The sequence below is a fragment of the Neophocaena asiaeorientalis genome, unplaced genomic scaffold, assembly GCF_003031525.2.
Source record: "Neophocaena asiaeorientalis asiaeorientalis breed wild unplaced genomic scaffold, Neophocaena_asiaeorientalis_V1.1 scaffold30, whole genome shotgun sequence".
NCBI classification, from domain to species: Eukaryota; Metazoa; Chordata; class Mammalia; order Artiodactyla; family Phocoenidae; genus Neophocaena; species Neophocaena asiaeorientalis.
The window spans coordinates 5,830,413-5,854,870 of NW_020174923.1; positions in this window are offsets into that span (position 1 = coordinate 5,830,413).

Here is a 24,458-nt window from a genome sequence, read left to right on the forward strand (position 1 = left end):
TGTACACAAGCTGACACACAGCTCAGCAACGGAAAAGAGGCTTCTGGGTTCTCTTTGGTCCCAGGGAATTCCAGACCGGTGCTCACCTAATTGTTCTTCTTAACCCTTCTATGGGATCTTCCCCAGCAAAGCCAATTCATCTCCCCATCACCTTTGCCCGGACTGGTCTCTCCCCAGATCATCCAGTTAAGAAATCATGTTCAGGTCATAGTCTTAGAGAGCAAAGGGCAGGTCTGATGTTACCTTTTAAATACATTCTAAAGCTCCAACCAAGTTAGAAGAGGAGTTTGGAGGCTCAGAGTTAATTTTCTAAGAGGAATCACTCTTCTCCACCACAGCCTTGCCTTCAGCTCTTCTGTAGCCAACGGAGATAAACGATGATTCTGAAAAGAGCCAGTGTAAGCAGAGAGATGAATTATTCCGCCATGTCTGTGATGGACGGTAACTCACTTTCCGTGCTCCGTTATTATCCTGGAGTGGTTACCGGTCAAAGTTATTCCAGAAATATTTGGCTAGTCCTAAAGACACATAGTAAGAGAGAGTGTAGAAGGTATCAAGAGACTTAGAAAATGTACATCTTTAAGACTTTAATTTGGCATAATTTCACTCTTATGAATTTATCTTAAGGAAATAACCTGATTTGTACAAAGATCTATGTACAATATGTTCTTCACGGCATCTTTTATACTATCGGCGGATTGGAAGCAAACCAATGTTCAGTAAAAGAGACTGAGAAAATTAATGTGGAGATTAAAAACCATGCTGTAGGAAGGATAGGGATGGGGCAGAAGGTCGCAATATAGCCTTTAGTGAGCTTGGCAGGAGAGCTAGCTGGAAAACAGTATGACAATATTAAGTATTTTAATAAAGAAAATTCATTGGGGGAAAGAGAAAGAAGTCTGGAAAATCTATGTATCAAAAATACTGTGGAGTTTTTCTCCAGGTGATGGATTTACGGGCAGTTTTTCTTTTCCTTGCGCTTTTTGGCTTTCCATGTTTACTGCATCAAGTACCCTTTGTCATAAGGAAGACCATTTTCAAAAAGATGGTTCTGGGCTTCCCTGGTGGCGCTCGTGGTTGAGAACCTGCCTGCCAATGCAGGGAACACGGGTTCGAGCCCTGGTCTGGGAAGATCCCACATGCCGCGGAGCAACTGGGCCCGTGAGCCACAACTACTGAGCCTGCGTGTCTGGAGCCTGTGCTCCGCAACAAGAGAGGCCGAGACAGTGAAAGGCCCGCGCACCGCGCACCGTGATGAAGAGTGGACCCCGCTCGCCGCAACTAGAGAAAGCCCTCGCACAGAAATGACGACCCAACACTGCCAAAAATAAATAAATAAATTTATTTAAAAAAAAAAAAAAAAGATGGTTCTGGGACAGGTGCTTTCGTGGGCGCCTGAGGATGTCTGTTTCAGAGCTAGGCAGCTGTCGGGTTGCATCCAGGACGCAGGGAGCCATGGGAGCTGGTCTTCCCCGGGCAGAGGTGAGCCTGGCTCATGGATTCATCTCCTGTGATCGCTCTTACCTCTCATCCACTGGGGACGATCAGGATCCCAAATACCCAGCCTGTTAGACACAGTGTTTGATGGAAGATCGAGTTCCTTGGATTAGTGCTGGGCTGAAAAATGACCCACGAGCCCCCAGAGAGAGAGCAGAGCTGGAGAGAGCTCAGTATTTATAACCCAGTCTCCTGGCTCGGGGTCTGGACACCACACAATTGTGACAGATGATCCTCATGAGAAACTTTCAGTTTCCATTTGATTACGGGCCCATAAACACAGATCGCAATTGAGCAGAGTGAGGGCTCTGCCTGCACTGGACCTGCCAGGGCTCAGGAAGCCTTTCTGGATGGCTCTGGTGTGCCTGTCACCTGCTGATGTCCCGGGATGTTCTTGTTTCTGAGCAGCTGCCCTCAGGCACGCCTGTGCTCTGATGAGGCTGTTGGAAGTACCCACCTGCATCCTTCATGTGGGCGTCTGCCTCTCCTGTCACCCGGGCAGGGGCGTGTCTTTCCCCTGGATCGTCTAATCTTACCCAGCTTTGGGGGGTAGAGTGTGCCCAGCTGGTTCTAGGAGGCTTTTACACTGGTCTGGGGTCCACCATCCTGCTTTTTCTCTCCTTCACCCACACATTCATTCACTCATTCATTCATTCATTCATCATTTGGCAATACTGAGCAGCTGCCATGTGTCAGACACGTGGACCTAGAGATACCAGGTAGACCCCAGGAGTCATGCTCTAAGTCCGTGTCATACGCATTAACTTAGAAGGAAACTCTGGGAGGAAAGAGAACACAGAGGTGGAAGAAGCAGGCCTGGGCTATGAGAAGGGATGTTGGTAACTCAATTCAACAAAAGTGCCCAGAGCATCTTCTCTACGCTAGTCCCCATGGGGATGAGACAAAACAGTGAGCGACAGTGTCTCCACCCTTGCGTTGCTTATCACCGTTGAGCATTGCTTCTTTTTTTTTTTTCGGTTGGGAAAGACATTTAAAGTTTTATTTGTTTATTTTTTATTGAAGTATAGTTTATTTACAATGTTGTGTTAGTTTCAGGTGATTCATTATATATATATTCTTTTTCAGATTCTTTTCCCTTATAGATTATTACAAAATACTGAGTATAGTTCCCTGTGCTCTACAGAAGGTCCTTGTTGTTTATCTAGTTTATATATAGTAGTGTGTATACGTTAATCCCAAACTCCTAATTTATCCCTCCTTGCCCTTTCCCCTTTGGTAACCATAAGTTTGTTCTCTATGTCTGTGAATCTATATCTGTTTTGTAAATAAGTTCATTTGTATCATTTTTTAAAGATTCCATGTATAAGCGATATCATATGATATTTGTCTTTGTCTGACTTACTTAGTATAATCTCTAGGTCCATCCATGTTGCTGCAAATGGCATTATTTCATTCTTTTTTATGGCTGAGTAATATTCTGTTGTATATACACCACATCTGCTTTATCCATTCCTCTGTTGATGGACATATAAGTTGCTTCATGTCTTGGCTATTGTAAAGAGTGATGCTATGAATGTTGGGGTGCGTGTATCTGTTAGGGTTGCTTCTTCCTCCTTCCACGAGGGGGAAAAGATTAGGAAGTCCTTCCCTCGAGCAAGGGGACGACATGAATCCATGATAGAGTGACGTCTATGGGGTCTTGAGTCTTCAGCTGAAATTAATTCAACTAATAGTTATTGCCCATGTGCCGGGCACTGTTCTAGGCATGGGGAAGCATAAAAGGCCAAAGGAGGCAAAGTCCAAGGATTAGCGGAGCCTCCATTCTACAGGGAAGAAAGAGAGAGATGGTGACCATAGCCAGGAAGACACACACAGGAATATGCGTGTGTCCAGCGAAGATGGACAGCCTAAACCCGAGAAGGGGGAGAGAGGGTGGGCATGGGCATCTATTTTGTACAGGGACGATGATGGTGGCAGCTTGGACCATGGTGCCAACAGAGGAAGTGACCAGACTCTAAGTGTATTTTGAAGGTAGAGTGTTCAGAGTGAGGGGTAGAGGGGAAAGAGGGGCGTGGAGGATGATTCTCTGGTTTTCGCTTAAGAACTGTGGGTGGGATGGGGGCAGAGTTGCCGATTACTAAGGTGGAGAAAGCTGGGCAAGAACCTTGGGGGGAATGTCACTTCTAACCCACAGCTCTGTCCCAGGGGCTCCCCACATGCCACCCCTACCTCATGGCCCCTTACCCAGGGCTATGATGGGTCACACTGCCTTTTTCGTCAATCCCCTGCATCTCCTGCCTTCCCTGGTTGAGGCGTCTTTTGCACTGTTCTCTGGGTTGCAAATGCCACAGCAAACAAGAAAGTACCTGCTCTCACGCCCGGTCCCCCCCGGCCCTTGTCCACTGTGAACCCCGGCTCAGTGTGCTCCAGCCTAGAGCCCGAGGCTACCTTCCCAGCCCTGGGCTCAGAGGCCAGGCCATCCAACACCACCTCGGGGCCCAGGCGCCTATGGGTGCTGCTTCCTCTTTGCCTCGTGCGGCAGCTCAGGCTCCTTTTCCGTGGAAACACCCAGCCCACCTGGCGCGCCTTGCACCAGCCTCTCTTGTGGACCAGCTGCTGGGTCTCTGCTCTTTCATTCCTGATCCTGGGAGGCATTGGCTCTGTTTCCTGAGCAAACGCATCTGGACTTCTCAGATCGCGTGACAGCAACATCTGCCACCAGAAAGCCAAGGAGACAGCAGCCCATTCGTAACCACTCCTAAGTGTCTCCAGTCCCAGGGGCACTTGCATTTGGGTCCCGGACTTAAGGACTTTCAAGATGTTTCTAGAAGCGTATTATGGCCTTCTGTGGTCCAGGTGGCAGCAGGAAGAAGGGCGTAGTAGGGGTGCAGAGGCTACTGGGATTGAGCAGAAGGGTGGATACAAATCTCCCTTGGAACAGGACAGGCACACAAGGGCAGAAAACGAGGTGAAGTAGCAGGTGCCCGCCGGACCCCTTGGCCTCACCTCTTCGGGGGTCTCCTGTTGCCTTCTACCTGCTGGGAGCTCCATCTCTTTGCTTATGGTTTTTTTCTGAAGCCCTGAAAGTTTGTTTTGCCACAAGTGGGAGCATGAACTCTCACCTCCAAAGCAACCCTCGACAGTGGCTGAGGGGAGCGAGTATAGAAGTGCCCCAGCCGCCTTGCCCCTGGGCTGGGCTGACTTGGCAGCGTTCCTCCTACGGGTGTCCTGGAGATCCCCACGGGAGGAAGTTCCAGTTGCCCACGTGGGAGCTGGTGTGGTGACCCGCTCCTCTGGCTGCCTTCCCTCCCCTTCCCCTGCATCACCTCCCTCCTCCCCGCTGGAAGTCCTGCACTGAGGACAGAGAGGTTAATTAGAAAGGTCCCTCAGCTGGTAAGTAGCACACTAGGATTGAAGGCTTCTGTCTGCTTTGGGGGCTCCCCGATTCTGTCACCCTCGGGCAGAGTAAGGATAGACAAGCTTCCAGACCAGTGGGTTTTCAGCCCTGAAGAAGTTAAGAGAGCTGCTGGGAGGATGGGTTCCCACGTGTCCTTCCTCACCTGGGGCTGTTATTCATTTTCCAGGCTAAGGGGAAGCAGGTAGGCCTTGGGACTCACAGCAGCATTGCAGTTCTTTGTGCTCCTGACCACGTGGGCACGGAATGCAGCGGGCTACTGACTCCCAGTCTGAGGGGATTTGGTAGATGTCCCGGCGCTGGATCGATAAGGCAGCTCTACCTTCATTAAGGTCCCAGCAAGGAGCAAGAACCAACCTGCTTGGTGCCCAGGGTCCCTGGGGTCACTGCTCTCTGACCGGACGCCCCAGGGCCAGGACGTTGAGTGCAAGGGGGCTGGCCAGGTGGGCAGCGTGCCTCCATGCAGAGGGCATGCACCCTGTTGTTGTTTTTTTTTCCCAGAGAAGTGCAACCACCTCTGGTAGTGAGTGGCTGAGTCCGGCCAAGTGAACAGCAGGAGGGCGGCGGGCAGCTCCCTGGGCCCTGCACCTTCAGTGCCCATCGAACTACGGCAAACCCTGCCTGCTCAGGCCTCCCTCCACGGAGCCCAGGTCAGCGGATGTGGGCTGGGGACTGTGCGTGGGGTTGGGAGGGGGGCTGGTGGAAAAGCAGGGAGAGAGAGAAAAAGGTTCTATCAGGCATCTTGATCAGAGGTGAAAGGAAACCCTCCTTAAAACGGCTTAAGAGAAACCAAAAGGGAGGGGATATCTCTTCCTGATTCCTTTCACTAAAATATCCATGCCTGGCTGGATCCAGGTGCCTGGATGCTGTCATCAGGATGATGTCATTTTGGCCTGTCCCCATTTCTCAGGGAATTGAAGCAAGGTGATGGCTCCCAGCTCCCTGCCTTGGGGAAAAGAGTGAGTTTTTCCTCCTCAACCAATAAAAGCCAGGTTCCAAGCCTGATTCTCTCTGGCCTGAATTGAGTTACATGGTGATCCAGGAACAAAGCCTGTATCTACTGATTGCCACTTCCTGGAACTGGAGGTGGGATCAACCCCGCCCGAAACAGGATGGGGGAAAGGTGATGTTGCCCAAGACCTGAGAATGGGAGTGGGTGCTGGGTGGCCCAAGGGACCATCCCTGCCCATTAACTGGGACAGTGTTAACCTGGACGGGTCAGAGAGTAGTTCTTGGATGGAGGTGTGTCCAGAAACCTGTGCCCATGGGACAGAGGAAGGAAGATGCACACGTGCAGATCGGAAGACACTGAAGGGTTTGTTCAGAGAGAGCACTGGGGTGCAGCCTCACGAGGGCATCAGATGGGGGTCAATGGGTGTGTATGAGGGGGTCAGGGTGTCCACTTGTTCCCTGGGAACATCTAACCTACAGACCCTAACAAGCCCCACCCAGCAGTAGCCGACATTTCCCTAGTGCTTCGACACCACCAGGCTTTTCATGTCATGTGTCCTCGGATCTTCCCCAGCTTCCTGGGCGGCAGGTAAGGCTGTTACCATGGAGATCTCCATTTAACAGGAGAGGTACAATGTAGCAGGTAGGCGGGTCTCCTCTAGGGCCAAGTTGTGTGGGTTGGATCTTGGGCTCTGCTGTGTGACTTCAGACCAGATGCTCAACCTCTCTGTGCCTCAGCTTCTGCATTTGTTAAGAGGAGCTGATAGCAGTACCCACCGCACGGGGCCTGGTGAGGCTGAGATAAATTGTTGACATGCAGAGATCGCCACTTGGCGTGTTGTAGGAAGGATAATCTGGGATTTATATCTTGGACCACTGGACTCAATCCAGCAGCTGGGCCAGTGATTTCTGGAGCCTATAACCCTGAGCTGGGCAGTTTCAAATAAGCGTTTCCATGGAAGTCTCTAGAGCTCTTTTGTGAACACTCCTTCCTGCGGCCAGGAGTATAAGTAAGACAGAGACCCTGTGGGACTGCCTGGCTGAGGCTGAGCTGCTGAGGCCACGTTGCACTGTTATTAAACAGCCCGGCTGACGCTGCAAATCTGAGTGAAGCCAGGGGTGTGGGACCTGGAGGTCCCTCTCCTGTTATTTCCGCCTGGGTCCAGGCCTCCAGGGGAGGGACACTGAGTGTCTGGGGCTTCTCTTCTTCAAAAGGGAGACATGGGAAAAAGCAGAAGATAGTGGTTTAGGCAGGTGGGGTGATGGAATGGGTGCTATCTGCCTGCCAGAAAGACGGAGACCTCAGTGCTCTGCTACCCAAGGTGGGGTCCGTTGTCATCACCTGGAAACCTTGTTAGAAATGCAGACCTCAGGCTGACCCCAGACTATGCATCAGAATCAGCTTTTTTTTAAAAAAATAAATTTATTTATTTTTATTTATCTATCATTTTTGGCTGCGTTGGGTCTTCGTCGCTGCGCGTGGGCTTTCTCTAGTTGTGGCGAGAAGGGGCTACTCTTCGTTGCGGGGCACAGGCTTCTCATTGCGGAGCACAGGCTCTAGGCACGCAGGCTCAGCAGTTGTGGCTCACGGGCTTCGTTGCTCCACGGCATGTGGGATCTTCCCGGACCAGGGCTCGAACCCGTGTCCCCTGCCTTGGCAGGCAGATTCTTAACCACTGCACCACCAGGGAAGTCCTAGAATCTGCTTTTTAATGGGTTGTTTCAACGTTCATGTTTGCGAAGCACTGCTATGGTCACTTTCAGCCTGCGGACGTTTCTGTTCCCCCGACTGTGTTGAGCTTCCACGGAGGTTCCAGAACCCAAGAGAGAGAACCTCAGGCGCAAGTCAGATGGCTAAGCTCTAGCGCCTGCTTTCGGGTGCTGTGTTATCCAAGGCAGGCGGCAGCCACTAGTCACCCGTAGCTATTAAAGTTAAATGCAAATCAGTGGAAACAAAGTACAATGAAGCATTTTAGTGGCTCAGTCCCCGAAGGCGCATCTCAGTGCTACACAGGCACAGGTGGCTAGTGGCTACCATACTGGGCCGTGCAGATTATAGAACGGTTCCATCGTCGTGGGAAGTTCTGCAGGGCGGCGTGGGTCTAGTGGTCACTGTGTAGCCGTGGGTGGTGGATGTCCCACCCAGCCCCTGCTCTCACCGAATGGCAGCTTCCCTGTTTGGGTGGCAGGGAGGGTGGGCGTCTATGGCAAACGTGCAAGTGACAGACGCATGCGTGGGAACTCAGGAGCCTGTGAGTGGGGCGGGGGAGGGGCACGGGGCACTCAGGAAGTAGCTGCCTAAGAACATCTGGTGAAAGATCAAAGCTTGAGTCAGTTAAGGTGAGAAACACAGGGAGGGAGTCTAAACATCATTTAGCTTAAATCTCCGCCCTCACTTTCCCGCCCCCCATTTAATAGAGCAAGACCTAGAAGCTGGAGAGAGAGGGGCAGCAGCTAGATCTAAAGCTGGATTTTGGACTCCAAGCCTGCTGCTGCATTCGTTTTGCTAGTGAGACAGTGAGACAGAGTCGGCCTGCGGAGGCTTCGCCAGGATGAGGGCGTGTGTGGTGGTGGGGAAGCGGCGGTGGCTGTGAGAGAGGCCATTTCTCAGAACCTGAGATCCTGCATCTACAGTCGACAGTCTTGGCAGGAGGAGGTCAGAGGGGTGCAGCTGGGGGGGGGGCGGTGGAGGTGCTGGGGAAGGACATCTTAGGTGAGGCCAGGAGACGGAGGGCAGGAGGGAGGAGGACCTGGGCTGGGAAGGGTCTGGCTGTCCCCACTCCTCTTACTCTATGTATTAGGGCTCTCCAGAGAAGCGGGACCAATGCACACATACATACATATATACTGCTTATATATCTACACACACACACACACACACACACTATATGTACACATCTATACTATATACCCACATATATACATACATGCTATTTATATACCCACATATATACATACTATATATACACATAGATATTACACGTATACATATATACTACACATCTATACATACACACTACTTATATATACATATATGCTACGATATGTACACACATATATACATGTATACTATTTATATATATATATATACTGTATATACACACAAATACATAAAACCATATATATCATAACCAATAGGATATGTAACCAAAAGCATATATAATATTACATATAATATCTCTATTATATAGGATAGGTATATCATTAAATATAATGACGTGTATTATGAGGAACTGGCACACTGATTGTGGAGGCTGATGGTGGAACTTCCCGTGACCTGCCGTCTGTAAGCTGGAGACCCCAGCAAAGCCAGTGGTGTAGTCTGAAGGCCTGACAGCAGGAGAGCTGTCAATTCCAGGTGGTGTCAGTTCCATTCTGGGTCTGCAGGCCTGTGACCGGGAGCTCTGAGGACAGGGGAAGATGGATGTCCCAGCTCAAACAGTCAGACAGAGCACAAATCTTCCCTTCCTCTGCCTTTACGTTCTGCTTGGGCCTTCGGGCGATTGGAGGGGACCCATCCGTGTGCTTTACTCAGTTCAACAGTTTAAACGCTAATCTTTTCCCCAGTACCCTCCCAGACACACCCAGAAATACTGTCTATGCAGCCATCAGAGGGCCCACCATGGCCCAGTCAAGCTGACACATAAAATTAACTGTCACGCTCTGTTGAGTGAGCTCCTGCGTGGGGCAGAGGTTGGAGGACTGTTCACCTGTGTGTCTGTCCTCCACCTTCTCACCCCACATTTCTGGGCTTCCCCCACGTCTCCACCACCGGACAGGTGGGCCAGGTGACTGAGTTCTAGCCTCTGGAACCTGGGCAGAAGGGATGCTGCCACTTCCAAACCTGGGCCCCCAGAAGGCTCCTCCCCTCCCCTGGCAGCCCAACCAGACACAGACAGCCTAGCAAAGGACTCCGCAGCCCTGGAAGACAGCTGAGGTACCGGTAAGTAAAGCCCTCAGCCCAACAGCCCACCAGAAACTGAATCCTACCAGCAAGCACAGAGTGAGCTTGGAGGTGGAACCTGTTCCAGGGGAGCCTGTGGATGAGACCCCAGCCCTGGCCAAGACCTGGACTGCAGCCTTGTGAGACCTAGAGGTGAGGATCCAGTTAAGCCATGCCCTGACCCAGAGAAACTTTGACGTGATAAATGTGTTGGTTTAGCCATTAAGTTTTGGGGCATTTTAAAAATGCAGCAGTGGATAACGAATATACCCATAGGGAAAAACAATTTAATGAAGGAAGGCAAATTGGTCCTGGCAGTCAAGCAGTGCAGTCAGTGATTGGGGTTGGGTTGGTGGAGATGCAGGATGTGGAGAGAATCGAGGGGAACCTTGGGTGAATACAAGGGAGGTGACCGGATCACCGCCAGGGACCCTCTCAAGTGGGCTCCTGGGAATGGCCCTGGGGGCAGCCCCTGTGGATTTGTGGGTCCTCGGGTCGGGGACAGCTCTCCTAAACCTCTGCTCCCAGGGCCGACAAGCTCTCACACTCCACATTCTGTCCACACACACAGCTGTAAATAGAGGAGAGATTGGAAAATAGGGTTGTGGGCAAAATATTGCTCTGAGCTGGGGAGAGGAAATGCGAATGAATTTCTTTCTTCCCATTCCTGCTCCAGGATGTCTACTGCAGAACGTGTTAAGGAGTGGAAGCCTTGTGCCCCAAGGTCTCTGAAGGGAGGTGTTTCCTCTGGGGTCACCTGGAGAGGGTGGGGATGGGCACCGCCCGGCCCTGGGTGCTGGCACTCTTCATGCGGCCCCCTGAGGACCATCCTGGATGCCTGCTACTAAGCAGAGCTCTGAGCCAGCCCTGCTGGTCTACATCAGGGCAAAAATCCAAGATAAGTTAAAACAAAATAAAGTAAGATAAAAGCAGACAAAGTGCCCCCGTGGGGCAGGAGTGGGTGATCTGTGGGGCTCTCCATGACAGGGTCTTAGCTGTAGAGAGAGGAGGAAAATCCCAGCCGGCACCTCGAGCCTTTCTCTCCATCCACTTTTCCTCCAGGGCCTTCTTTCGGTCCACCCTCTTCTTTTGCATTCCCGCGGCCAGCATCCCACTTGCACACGGTTCATTTCATCACCTCCCCATCCAGCGATTGCCATGGATTTCTGATGGGTCCTGCCTCGCTACATCACTTCCTAGTGAAAAATTTTCTGTTTGCCCCAAACCACTGGTAGGACCAAGTCCAAGAGTGTTGGCCAGACACACAGGCCCCTCACGTACCCCATTCTACCAAGGCCTCTGAGGCCCGACCCCTGAGCACCCACCCCATGCCCCCAACCCCAAGTGCACCCTGAACTCTGGTCTTTTCCCACACTTCCCGTGGCCTGGCAGATCCTGACCAGCCCCCAGCCTACATTTTTCCTGCACTAATTCTACCCCACCTTCTTCAAAACCCAGGTCAAATCTTACCTTTCAGCCAATCCATCCCTGACAATTGAAGCCCTAAGCGCTTTCTCTGTCCTCTGAACTTTTATGCGATTTTAGCCGCGCAGTTCATTTGTTAATTAACCAAGCAGCCTTGAGACACTGCTTTTTCTCTCCTAGCCTTGTGGGCGGATGCTGTGATTATGCCCCTGGGGTCCCCCGCAGAGCACAGCACTGCACATGGCCAGTCTGGGGGTGCAAGGGGTTTTTGTTGGATTTTATTTTTACCCCCTCCATTTTGCGGTACGCGGGCCCCTTACTGTTGCGGTCTCTCCCGTTGCGGAGCACAGGCTCAGCGGCCATGGCTCACGGGACCAGCCGCTCCGCGGCATGTGGGATCCTCCCGGACCGGGGCTTGAACCCACGTCCCCTGCATCGGCAGGCGGACTCCCAACCACTGCGCCACCAGGGAAGCCCTTTTGTTGGATTTTATTCTCTCCTTCCATTGGTCCTGAGATACAACCCTAGTTCATTCATTCACTGACCTCTCCTTTGGGAAAAGGCATCTTTTCACGCTCGTCCTTAAATGGCATTTCCTTGGGGGTCTGCCCGAGCCCTGTGCTCTTCTCGTAGTTCCACTCTCCCCCGGATAACCTCAGACATCCACTCTCTCCGCTACCATGTGCTTACTGATAGCATCAGCGTCCACCCCTCATTGCTTCCTAGACCTCAGGGCCCTGTCGCCACCTCCCTATCGGACCTCTCGAGCTGCGTGTCTCGAGTTCAGCCCAATGGCTTTCAGAGTCAGAGCTCCACGGGTGTTTTACTGGATGGATGAACGAGTGAGTGAATGAATGACCGGCTTCCCTGTGCTTCCATTGCTCAACCCGCTCAGACTCCACCATTGCCCCTGTTGCCAAGCACCTCTGGAGGCTGCTCAGTTTCTATCTGCCCATCTCCTCCTCCACAGATGAACTTTTCTCTTCCACGCGGTGTCACCATGCGGGCTCCTTATTCTCACTCCTAGCTGGCCCCGCCCTCTGTTTTAATTCTCCTCCAGTGGCCCCAGGCCGCCCCCTCCACGGTCCAGCTGAGTCCCCAGAAACCTCCCCCTGACGCACTCCTATTCCCACCGCCTTTTCTCTTTCCTCCCCATGCAACCTGCACACCTGCTTTAGCTGAACGGCTCCCCCCTGCTTCCTCTCCCTGCCGCGTGCCCCTCCAGTCACCATCCCCACCAGGGGCCGAGGCCTGCCTCGGAGAGAAGGGCCTCCTGACCTCTGAGTGTGTGAAGGGAAAGATCCACAAGACCCTGAGTCCAAGGAGGGCTTCCGCATGAAGCAGATGTGCCAGCCACACTCCCCGCCCCATGATCCCTGGGGCTGCTGTAATAAACTGTGACAAACAGGGCAGCTTAATACAATAGAAATGTACTCTCTTACAGTTCTGGAGGCTGGAAGTTCAAAGTCAGCTGCAGTGAGCCAAAGTCAACGTGTCAGTCGGACCACGTTCCCTCTGGAGGCTCCAGCGAGGGATCTGTTCCTTGCCTCCCGGTGGCTGCCCACATCCTTGCCTTGGGGCTGCACCACTCCAATCTCTCCCCCTGTGGTCGCGTTGCATCCTCCTGTTCCGTCTGTGGTCAAATCTCTGTCTGCCTCCCTTTAACCGAGTCTTATGATTGCATTCAGGGCCTACCCAGACAATCCAGGCTCATATCCTCCTCTCAAGAAGGGAAATTTAGTCACATCTACAAAGTCTCCCCGCCCCACCTTTTTTCTGGCTGTGTAAGGGAACATTCACAGGCTCCAGGGATTAGGACGTGGGTATCTTTGGGGGTCTCTTTTTCTGCCTACCATCTCCCCTTTGGCCCCTACAGATTATATGAGATGAGCACTCCTCAATCAAAGGTCCATGGGTGGGAGTGATGTGTCTGGTAGCCTCTCTCGCTCAGTGACGCTGGAGGCAGGTTTGCTCCTGTTTCCCTATTCCCTCCTCTTCTCCCTCACTTTGGGGTCCATGGTACCATCTGGGTTTCGAAATGATGCCCCACGTCACTGGAATAAGCAAGCATGAAACTCGGTGCATCCCATCACTCCAACAGAAGGATTCCTATTGGGGTGGCTGGTGCCATTTTCAAATGGATGAGTCACAGTTTCCCTGGGTGCCAGGTCCCAGCCCCTGTGTCTCCCTGCACGTTCACCAGGAAGTGAGCTGTGTGGCCTGACCTCCTGGATCTATCAGATCAAAGAGAATCACTTGACCACCGCCTACCCCCCACCCTGAAATGGCTCCTGTCTCCCTCATCCCAGCCGGCTGTGACTCAGAGTAGGGAGGGCAGATGGGCTGAAGATCTGTGCCCTTCTACCACTGGGATGGCCGACCCCTCACTCTGTGTCTGGGGACTAGGTCTGGCAGGACAGACGGCAGAGAGAGGCTGGGAGAGAGGAAGAGTCTAGGAGGAAAGATTAGCTGTCCCGTAGAGAGTGGAGAGTGCAGGACTTGAAGTCAAAAGAACTGGATTCAAGCCCCACCTTCCCCCGACTCTCTGTGTGACGTGGAGAAGTCACTCAACTTCTCTGAGCCTCATTCAGTTCATTTGTCAATTGGCAAATAACAATCCCTCCCTAATAGGGTGGCCGTAAGGATAAGGCATGTGGATGAATTTTATAAATGCTCTCTGTGTGCAAAGAATTTCTATCATTCCAGTCTCTATATCCCACCTGCTAAGACAGAAACCCACAGTGATATTTAGAGGCTTCTAGAACCAAATGAGGGTTGATGACTCTTGCCACCCAGGCTCTGAGAACCTGGAGGGAGGGGATGCTGTCTGTCGGGATGGCTTGGGAAAACCCTAAACTCCTTCACCTGTAAAGAAGGGACTGAGGGAGCAAAGACTCCCTAACCTGACTTTGCTCCAGTTCGATATTCTCCGGAGGAAAGTCCTCCACCTGATTCTGCTTGAAGCAGGGCTCTCCGAGATGATGCTTTGACAGGATGATGGATGGTGACCAGGCACGGTTTCCGACACCTCAGCACATACTCTGCATTCTTTATCTGGAGCTGCTGGTGCCAGAAGGCTGCGAATTAGCTCTCCAGTCCCAGGGATCCCTGATGAAATTCCATTATGGGCCCGGGGAGACAATCAGGCTGGATTCAATCTCCCGGCAGACTGGGGAGGAGCTCGCTGCCACTGGCCTCCCCAGCCTGTCCCCGAACCTGGGGGCTCTCGCACCGGAATTCCATAGAAGTTACCTGTCTGGGTCTGAGCCGAGACTCAGACCGTCTCTGACATTCAACTGCCTTTTCCATTTGCGATTCGAGGAGAATTACGTGGGCCGTGCTGTTGCCCGAGAGGCCGAGACCTCGGCGCTGGAGTCTACTCCGTGTTATTGAGATGTTAGCTTTCCCCTTGTGGACGTGTCCATGGGAAGCCACCTTTGTTGCCTGGCTCACTTTCTGGCCTCCGGCTGATTCATCCAGACCCTTTGATGCCCCGTGGTGAATACGTCACCCTCTGCCCCTCGGAGATTTCAGAAAACTTGGCTCAGACCCTCAACGTTGTGCCTGCAGCCACCCCTGGGGACATTATCTGGGCAGAAATGAGTATAAAACCCAATCCACTGGCTTTAGGAATTTTGTGAGTTCTGTAAGACTTGAGGGATGCAGGGGGAACCTCCTGGGCTTCCATGCTCCCTGGGTCACCCCACCCTCTCTCTGATCCTGGCTCTTCCTTTTATCCTCTATCCTTGCAACCAACAAACTCCTCCTCTGTCCCTGCAAGGCGACTGTTCCCCCACCAGGCTCCCAAGATCCAGCTTCTACCTCGAGTGGCCTTACGAAGGCAGGTCTCTCTCTATGAGGCATCTTCTACCAGCTGCTCAGGGAATGAAACAACACCCATCCTGCCGTACAAGCTAATAGTTAACGCGCAGTGGTCCTGCCTCCGGCCAGGCACCGTGTATGGGTTTTTCATGTATGGACCCATTTGATCCTCTCAGTGACGTGGTGCTGTCCTTGCCCCATTTTACAGATGAGAAAACTAAGCCACAAGTAAACTGAGTCCCATGGCCAAGGTCACACAGTAAACCCAGGTCATCTGGCGCCTGTCCTCTTGTCATGACCATTACACTGGACGGAAATGGGCCCCTGAGAGCCCTCCCCCAGCCAGCAGCGCCCTGGGAACCCTTCCAGAGGAGGCGAGAGACCCTGGCCGACCCCAGTCACACCCCAGCTCCTGTTAAGAGCTTTGGTCCTGGTCATCCCAACAACGCACGTCTTCCAAGGGCAATGGCAGCGCCGGGTCGAGGCTGAGTAACCCGTCTGCATCCTGCCTGTGCTCCCTGTTCCCTGTTCTCACCTGGGCTAATCCCTGAAGGAGAGTTAGCATCTTCTCGGCAGGTGCATTTGAGATGTCCTGGTCTCACCTCCAAGTCCCTCGTCTAGAACGATCCCGCTGCAAGCAGGGTTTGGTATTCTCTGCCAGGCCCCGAGCAGACTCCATCCCGGCACCATTAGAGGGAAACCCACTCAGATGAGCTTGGGGTGCACACCCCACTGCTCCCACAATTGCAATTTTGATTAAATTAGCCTTTCTGTCCGGATTTGGGAGACCTGCCTGCTCATCCGAACATCTCCATCAGCCCAGATTCTTGACTTCTGGGTCGGCTCTTCCGAACCTGCCCTGACATCCTAGACGACCGATCTCCAGCCTCAGTGTGACGACTGCTAGCCTGTGACGACTGCCACCCTCCAGCTTAGGAATCTAATGGCAGAGACAGGTTGGCGTCGTGGGGCGGGAAAGAAAGAGCCGGCTAGTCAGACAAGTCCAGGTTAAAATTCCTTGTTTTCCACTTGCAAACGGCAGAGCTGGAAAATCACTGGAGAAGTCAGAGGAGAGCATTGATGACAGCAGCCCAGTCCCCCTTTTGGGGCCTCTGTCCCAGTTGCTGCCTGAGACATAAGATGACACACATGGCAGGCCCTGCCCAAGCAGAGGGAGAAAAAAGAGAACGAGCCGGAAGCTGGGGCTCCTTGAGTGAGGGGCTGCCTGCTTTCTGCCCTGGTGACGGGCAGCGCCGCCACTGGGGGGATGAAAGGAGAGTCCCCAACAGACTTCAGTGTGGGCGTCAGGCCCTAAAACCCCGGCTGTGTGCCTCCTTTATCATGCATTGTTATGGGCTCAGCTGTGTCCCCCCAAATTCACATTAAAGAGAGGGTTGAAGCCCTATCCCCCGGCGACTCAGAATGTGACTGGATTTGGAGACAGGGTCTTTAGAGAGGTGATTAATTTAAAACGAGGTCATGAGGGTGGGCCCTAGTCCATATGACTGGGGTCCTTGTGGAAAGAGGAGATTAGGTCATAGACACTTACGGCAGGAAGACCACGTGAAGCCACAGGGAGAAGACGGCTGTCTGCAAGCCAAGGACAGAGGCCTCGGAAAAACCAACCCCGCCAACACCTTGATCTTGGACGTCCAGCTTCCAGACTGTGAGCAAATTCATTTCTGTTGTTTAGGCTGCCGGCCTGTGGTGCTTTTTCAGGGCAGCCTGAGCGAACGACTACATCATCGAGCCCAGCGTCCTGACAGCTGACCGGGCCGGTGGGCTGCAACAGGTGGATGGAAAGAAAAGAGTGGAGCAGGTGGGGAGAGGTGGAAAGCCTGCTCCTACTAGCAGGATGCAAGTGTGGCTCCTCCTGCCATCAGAATAAAAGCCCGGAAGAGGATGGGTGGGGAATCTGGGCTTTGTCAGGACCTGCACGAGCTGGAGAACCATTGTGCGATGCCAGAGCTTGAACCCTGCCCAGTCTCACCCCGCCAGGCAGGGTGTGCTGGGCCCACCCCACGGGACCTCGCTTCTCCTCTCTCAGACCCTCTGAAATAAGGAGGGCCTTTCCTTCGTGGCTTTTCGTGTCCATCGCGAGGAACCAGCTGTCCAGCTCTGCTGGTCTCTTTCCTAGACGGCGCCTCCTCCAGCTGCCCGTCCTCCGCTTGTACCCTCAGCTTCACCAACCCGGTTCTGGTTGCTCCCGGCCTTGGCTTCCTCTCCCATCTGGGCCCCTCCCCTCCCCTGGTCCACAGCCCCGCACCACCACATCCCCTGCCCCTGCTGCTTCTGTTTCCCGTCAGTTCATCTCTGGCTCACGAGTCACTCGAATGTAGAAGTTCAGTTTCCTTCTGGGGCGTGTTCCATGCTCCTCCCGAACGGGGGGACACGGGGTGCGTTTCTCTGGCTCCATTGCCCGTGGGGCCTGGTGCTCCCTGACGGCGTCTGCCAGACGCCCTTCCCCCTCGCCTCCGGCTTGCATCTCCTCCTGGCCCGTCCAGTAGGATCAAGGAGCCCAGCTGAGAGCGTTCCAATACTAGTCCTTGAGCTTTTCAATTCTCTGTTTCTCATTTATTAAAAAAGTATGTGTTCAGCAACATTCCCAGTTCTGTTCTCTGAAGGACTAGGAAGGAATCAAACATTTTCTCATTTTCTCTCTCAAATATAAATTTCGTGTAAACGGTTTTTGCTGCTTCCTTCTCTTCCTTTTTCTCCTCTTCCTTCTTCCCTCTTCCCCCTCTCTCGTTCCTTCCTTTTTTTAATATGTACCTTGAGTCAGACATTTTTCTGAGGGTCACTGGCCCCATATGGAAAAAGGGTCTTTGGTTCAGCAAAATACATGATCAGTTCCCACTTGTTTCTCAGACACGTGCAGCCGTGGTCATTCTGACGTTTCCTGCAGGGGAGAAGGCGGGACAGAGGGAGTGGTGGTTGGAGGAGCTGGAACCCAGGCACTGGGCCCGCTGGAACCTCCGGGGCATTACCACCTGTCATTCTGTCCCTGAGGCTCAGAACCTCTCCCTCCCGCCCATAGCCCGCGGCCCCTGCCCAAGTCCTGCCTCTGGAGCCCACACCCCACGGGGCCCTTCTCTGACCTCTGACCTGGCTGGCAGACATCCTCTCTGCCCGGCTTACCTCTGAGCTCACTACCTGGGTGCCCCTCCACCTGGGTTCAGCTCTGATGGCTCTCCATGGAGACAAAGCCACCTCCTTCTCCTAAATTGTCCTCCTGGGACAAGCAAATGGCCCGTACTTCTGGTTCTCCCTGACCCTGTCCAGCCCCTTCCTTTTCTCTTCATTAGAGGTGACAGAAACTCCTATCTCCCTTGATGGAAAGTTTCTAAGAGGTTGAAAAGTTTCCTGCCTTTTTCCCTGGAGCCCCGAGGAGAGGAGGGGACCAAGGACCGTGGAAAAGGATGCTGGCCCTGCTGCAGCCTTGAGCACCTCAGTAAGGACCAGATGAGGGGCCACAGGTGGATGACTCCCAGATCAGCTCAGGTTGCCTGCCGCGCCCCCCTCCAGCCCCCGCCCCATGGGATAGCACATCTCCCAGCCTCGCCCTGCCCCTGCCTCTCCACCGCCCGCTGTCACCAGCTCTGCACAGCACAGGCGCCCGAGTTGGCTATTAGTCCCCGAGTAGTAATTGAACTGGTCTGATTGGACCTATCTATTAGGCCCGGGGAGCTGTGGGGAGGCGGCTCCCAGAGCATTTCCTCCGCCTGCTAATCTATCTGTCTGGCATTTTATCTGGAGCTCAAAGCCCACGCTTGAGCACTCAGGCATTTTACGGTATTATTATTACTTAGCACTTATAACGCACTTCATCAATGAGAGGGCCGGGCGGCCGCAGCCGGAGTGCGACAGATAGAGAGATACAGATCTAGCTCGGGTCTGTGTAATATTTGATGCCTGTGTCTTTGGTCCCTTGTGATCTGGTTATTAGTTATGTCTCCTCAAGGAGAAAACCAATTGTCTTTCTCCTGATAAATGGGAGTCGGGTGGCCAGGAGGCTGGGGTTGGGGGGTGTGCAGGCTGGAGGAAGGACACACAGGGGAGATCTTAGTGGGGGTCCCCCAGGGAGCCGGCCTGAGGCAGGGTGCTGCGTGCAAGGAGTGTGTGTGGGGAGGTGATCCTGGGACCAGGAAGGGAAGGAAGCCAGTACAGGATGCTGCGCTGTTGGGCAGGTCACTGCCACGGGCAACGGGCATTCAGCTCCACTGGGGAAGTGGGGGCAGGGTGAGGGTCACCCCAAAGTTATTCCACCCAAGGATCGAGGAAGCTAGAGCTCTTGTTCTCTGATTCGGAGCTCCCAGGGGCTTGAGCTCCCAGCCCTTTGACCTTGGCGCCCCTGCCTGGGCTGAGAGAAGCCCCAGCTGGGGACTCACGGGTGCTGGTCCAGTGGGCGGCCAGGAGATGGCAGGGCCGCGGCAGTGGCTGACGGATGGGCTGTGGGGTCTGGAAACAGGTGTTCTGATTGAAGGACAAGGCCGGGCGAGGGGCCTTCTTCCTCCCCTCACTCCCTGCTCACCCTGACTGTCCCTGCATCTCTATAGATTGATCCTGGCCCGATATCGTGCGGGCCAGTGCGGGGAGGACCAGGGACCCTGTCCAGCTGCTCCCCCTGCCTGGATCCTGCCCCAAGCGGAGCATATTCAAGGAGAGGCGCAGAAGGTGGTTCGGGTTCAAGTGCCAGTTCTGGCGCCTCTGGATGCGTAAGCCTGGGCGAGTGACTTATTCTCTCTGAGCCTTGGTTTCCTCACCTGTGAAATGGGGGCGATACAGCCCTACAGGATTGTTTTTGAGGATTGAATGAGGTATTGTCCACAGAGCGCCTGGTCCTCTGCCTGCCACGGAGCGAGGGCCCAGCGCGTGTCAATTTCCCTTCCCTTCCACCCCTTCCCGCACCTGCACCCAGGACTCCGCTTCCTGTTTGGAATATTTCGAGTTACAAGAATTTCCTCTGAGGCTCACATTCCCAGGGGTGGGTGAGGGACTCCCCGCTTCCGGGACACTGTGCACCCTTTCCACGCAGAGGGCAGGGCATGCCCCTGACCGGCTACTCTGACAGCCTCCCTCCTGATGCCTGGGGTTGAAAATATCCCCATACTCACCAGGCCAAGGCAGAACCACAGGGCATCCCCTGAGGGGCCAATTTATGCAGAAGCATAAATATCTTTTAAAACTCCTTCTCATTCCTGGAGACGTGAGAGTCTACCATTGCCGCTCATGGCTTGAGGCTTTTCTTCAAAGGGCATCCCCCATGGGCAGATGGAAAACTTGCTAGGAAAAGCTCTTTTCTTTTTTTCTGACATATTTTTTCTCCTTCACAGAATTCTTGCTCCTGCCTCAGCCCCTGGCTTCCAGAGAGCAATCAGGGAGCCTCCGGGAATCAGACATCTCCAGCCCCCTGGGGGCACCTCCTGCGGGAAGTCTTCCATGATTACCTCACCACCTCCAGCATCCCTTCTCTGCTTTCTCTTCTGCCTCTCTGGTTTGCGGGCTTCTGGCAGCCATATGCCTGACTTGGGGGATTGTCTTTAAGGTCTGAAAAGCATGTGCGTAGAGTGGGGAAATTGACATCTATCTCTCCAGAGGGATGAAAGCATCTCGGAGGACTGGAGTCGGGCCCCATCCTTCCTCCGAGCCTCCTGCAGGGCCCGATCCAAGGCCTGGGCCCAGGGGCAGCTGCTGCCAACTGGCAGGGCTGGGGGGGCGGGGCGCAGTGTAAAGCCTAATCCAAGCCCACCACGAGGCTGCCTGCCTGGCCCGGGCAGGCTCCAGGTAGGAGCCGGTGTCTCTGCTGCAGAAAGGATCCATCAGGGCTGAAAGGCCTGGCAGCCCTTCTTCATATTAAAGACCAATTCAGTGCAGATTAAGAGGACATGGCATCCCTTCTCTTGGGTTTGGGGAAACCGTCCATCCTCCTGGAGCCGCCTGGGGGGGTGGCGCAGGCTGGGGAGCTCTCGGCGGGGAAGGGAAAGGACCCAGGTGGCGACATGGTGAGAAGGAGTCCTTTTCCTGAGCCTGGAAATGAGGCCCCAGGGGGTTGTAGTGTCTGGCTCTGGCGGCTCTGATTCCCTGCCAGGGGCTGAGCGCTCTGCTTCCTGCATGGGGCCCTCTTTTCATCCAGAGCCCCGAAAATGCTCAGGGGCCCTGGGTCTTTCTTAAGATCAAGCCTTTGGACTTGTTCCAAGGTCAGGAGCCTACCTCTGTTTACGACACTGCTAACCATCTTTCTCCTTTGTCTGCCCTTCCTGCATTGCCAGCAACCAGGGGTCAGCCATGCCTTGGGGAAGGACCACCTCTCCCTGGCAGGCTGGCCCTGGGAGCAAAGACAAGGGGATTGGGGAGGGGGCAGGGATACCTTGGGGGCAGGGCACGTGAGCAGGCTGAGCTGGGGTGGGGGAGAGCTCTGCTCACAGCAGGAAGGGCAGGGAGAAGGGGATGGGCATTTACTGATCCCCTTCTGTGCTCCCGGCTCCGGGCCGGGCCTCTTTTATGTGTTATCTCCTAATGTGAATCTAGCATGGCGGTCAAGAGCTTGGGCTCCTGAGTCAGCAGAGCTGGGGTAGGATTCCAGCTCCCCTGGTTTCTGGCTGGGTGGCCCTGGGTAAGCGATTTAACCCACCTAAGCCTCAATGTGTTTATCGGTAAAGGGTGACTGATCAAAGTCCCTGCTCCAAGAGCTGCTACGTCCTAGGTCTAAAGCTCCCGGCAGCATGCCCGACCAGTGGATGCACCCCTGAAATGTTCGCTCTATCCGTTAGTAACACCCCTGGGATGCAGAAGGCGCTCCTTTATTTCTGCTGGAGGTAGAGCCAGGGCTCCGAGATATTCAGGCCTGCTCAAGGCCACCGAGTTAAGAGGTTGGCAGGCTAAGATCCAGCCCAGGACTGCCAGGCCCCAAAGCCCAGGCCTCTCAGACATCCTTCAGCCTCCAAGGGGAAGGGATAAATGAGCCCAGGCCTTGAGAGGTGCCCGCCGGCCCAGCCTCATGGCAAGGGCAGAGGCAAGGCTGCCAAGCTCATGACAGCTAACACGGCCGGGCAGGGCCCTTTCCTTGGAGTCGGTGGAGAAGCTGCTCCAAAGTGGGCCCCGGATGTGGAAGGTGGCTCTGCTCCCACAGCTGCAAACACTTTCACCTTGTGCCGGGGGGTTCTGTCCTTCAGCAGCCTGGGGAAGGGGAGGGATCCGCAGCGGGAAGGATGGCGGGGGAGCTGGGGGCTGCGGCCCCCATACCCACTCCCTCCCTTACTGCAGAATTGAATCTGGATAAACAATTACAGTCTGTTTACCTCAGACCATATGGTGCTGGGAAACAGGTGTGCAGGTAATGAAGCATCCTGCTGCATCTTTTGCTTGGGCTGAGGCCCACTTACAAATGAGAGCTAAAAGGGACCACGGCTTAAAAGAGGCAGAAATGGGAGCCCAGAGACGCCCGAGATGTTGGGCTGGACCACGCAGGTGATGGAGAGGGTGCAGGGGCAGCCAGCGGCTCCCACCCTCCATCCCATTCCCGCTGGCAGGGAGGGCGGAGCCCGGGACCTCACCTGGGCCCCTCATGGCAGCAGCCATGCACCTGGAGTTGTGAAGGGAAACAATTCAGGGTCATTGATCTCTTGGCAACACCATACTGGTACCCGCACGGGTGGGAAGCCTGGAGGAGATTCCCATAGGACAGTGGGGGGTGGGGTGGGGGTGGTGGACTTGGCACTCTGCCAGAGCCATTTCACCCTGCCCCTCCCACCTGCCTTACTTCCCTCTGCCTTAATTCCCAAGCATTCCACGCATCTTTTTGAGGACTTGCCCTGTGCCAGGCCGAGCTAAGCCCTGGGGACACACAGATGAACCAAATAGACAAAGGCCTTGTGGTTCCATTGAGTTTATTTTATGAGCATGGAGATTTCAGGCATTTTAGGGGGATGGAAGGACAAACCACTGAGTCACAGGACACACATGAGGTCATTTCGGGGAGCGTAAGTACAGGGGAAGCCCGTCCTTTCTGCTGCTGGGGTGAAGGCCCGGCTCAGGCACCCTCTTCAGACACTTCCCAGGTGCCTCCAGTGGCCAGTCCCGTCCTCCTCCGGGCTCCTGGCCGTTCCTGTCCTCCCTCCTATTACTTGAGAGGTCTTGTAAACAGCTGTTTCTGCATCCTTCTCCCTCCAGGACACTGACCTTCTCCAGGGCAGGGAGGGTGTCTGGCTCACTGCTATTTCCAGAGCACGGCGCAGGGCCAGGTGGGCAGGAAGCAGGGTTTGAGCAGGGACGGAGCAGAGGCTGGCCCGGACCCCCGCAGTTCCATCCTCCCGGGGGAGCTGTCCTGCCTGCTGAGAAGATACTGGCCACTCCAGCCTGGCCTGAGACAGTGGACAAACTGTGACTTTGGAGGGTGCCAGCTTTGGGGAGGGACACCCGTGCCTCATCTGATCCCAGAGTCAGGCAAGGTGCCCCTCACCCGTGCTTTGGAGGCTGCAAGCTGAGCCAGAAGGAAGATGAACAACGCCTGTCCCTGTGGTGGGCTGATGGGAGGTAGACCAGGGCACATGTTCCTGGCAGAGAGATGAATCCCTCACGTCAGGTTTTACTGCAGAGCAATGAGGCCTCACGAAGCTAGGGAGGTGGAGGATACATTGCTTCTTCTAGAAGCCCCGGCTTGAGTGGCTGGTGAGGAGAGAGCCAGAAAGGGAGATTTTTTTTTTCTTTGCGGTATGCGGGCCTCTCATTGCTGTGGCCTCTCCCATTGCGGAGCACAGGCTCCGGACGCACACGCTCAGCGGCCGTGGTTCACGGGCCCAGCCGCTCCACGGCATGTGGGATCCTCCCGGACTGGGGCACGAACCCGTGTCCCCTGAATCGGCAGGCGGACTCTCAACCACTGCGCCACCAGGGAAGCCCAGAAAGGGAGATTTTTCATGCCCTTTTGCCTACTTAATAGTTTTCCTTTCTTTAACTCTTGGATTTATGCCTGGCTTTAGGATTGCCAAACCCAAATCAGCACCTTCCCAAATCTCCCTGCTGAGAGAAGGGAATGTCCCCACCCACCCCTCCGTGGTCACACTCTTGCCCCCTGGGTCACTCCCATTGTTCCTCGGGGACGCTGGCCTGATCCACAGGGCTCTGCCCAGCTCTGATTATAAAGAGGATAGCTTCCTTCAGAAATACACAGCTGCACTATGGGAAATGGATAACAGATAATTGCAGGCAAAATGCAGGTTTCAGATGAGGGGCTTGCCCTCTTTCTGGGTGGGCAAGGTTTTTGGAGCCAGGGTTCTGGAAGGTTCCAGGCTGCAGCCTCCCTTCCTAACACAGAAGGCAGGAAACAAAGCAAATGGTTTTCGAGGTGGGAAACAAATTGGATTTTTAAAAAATGCCCTGGCTCTAATGGTCGGAGGGGTTATTTATAATCCTGGAGTAGAAAGTATGTCTCGAAATCTGTTTTAC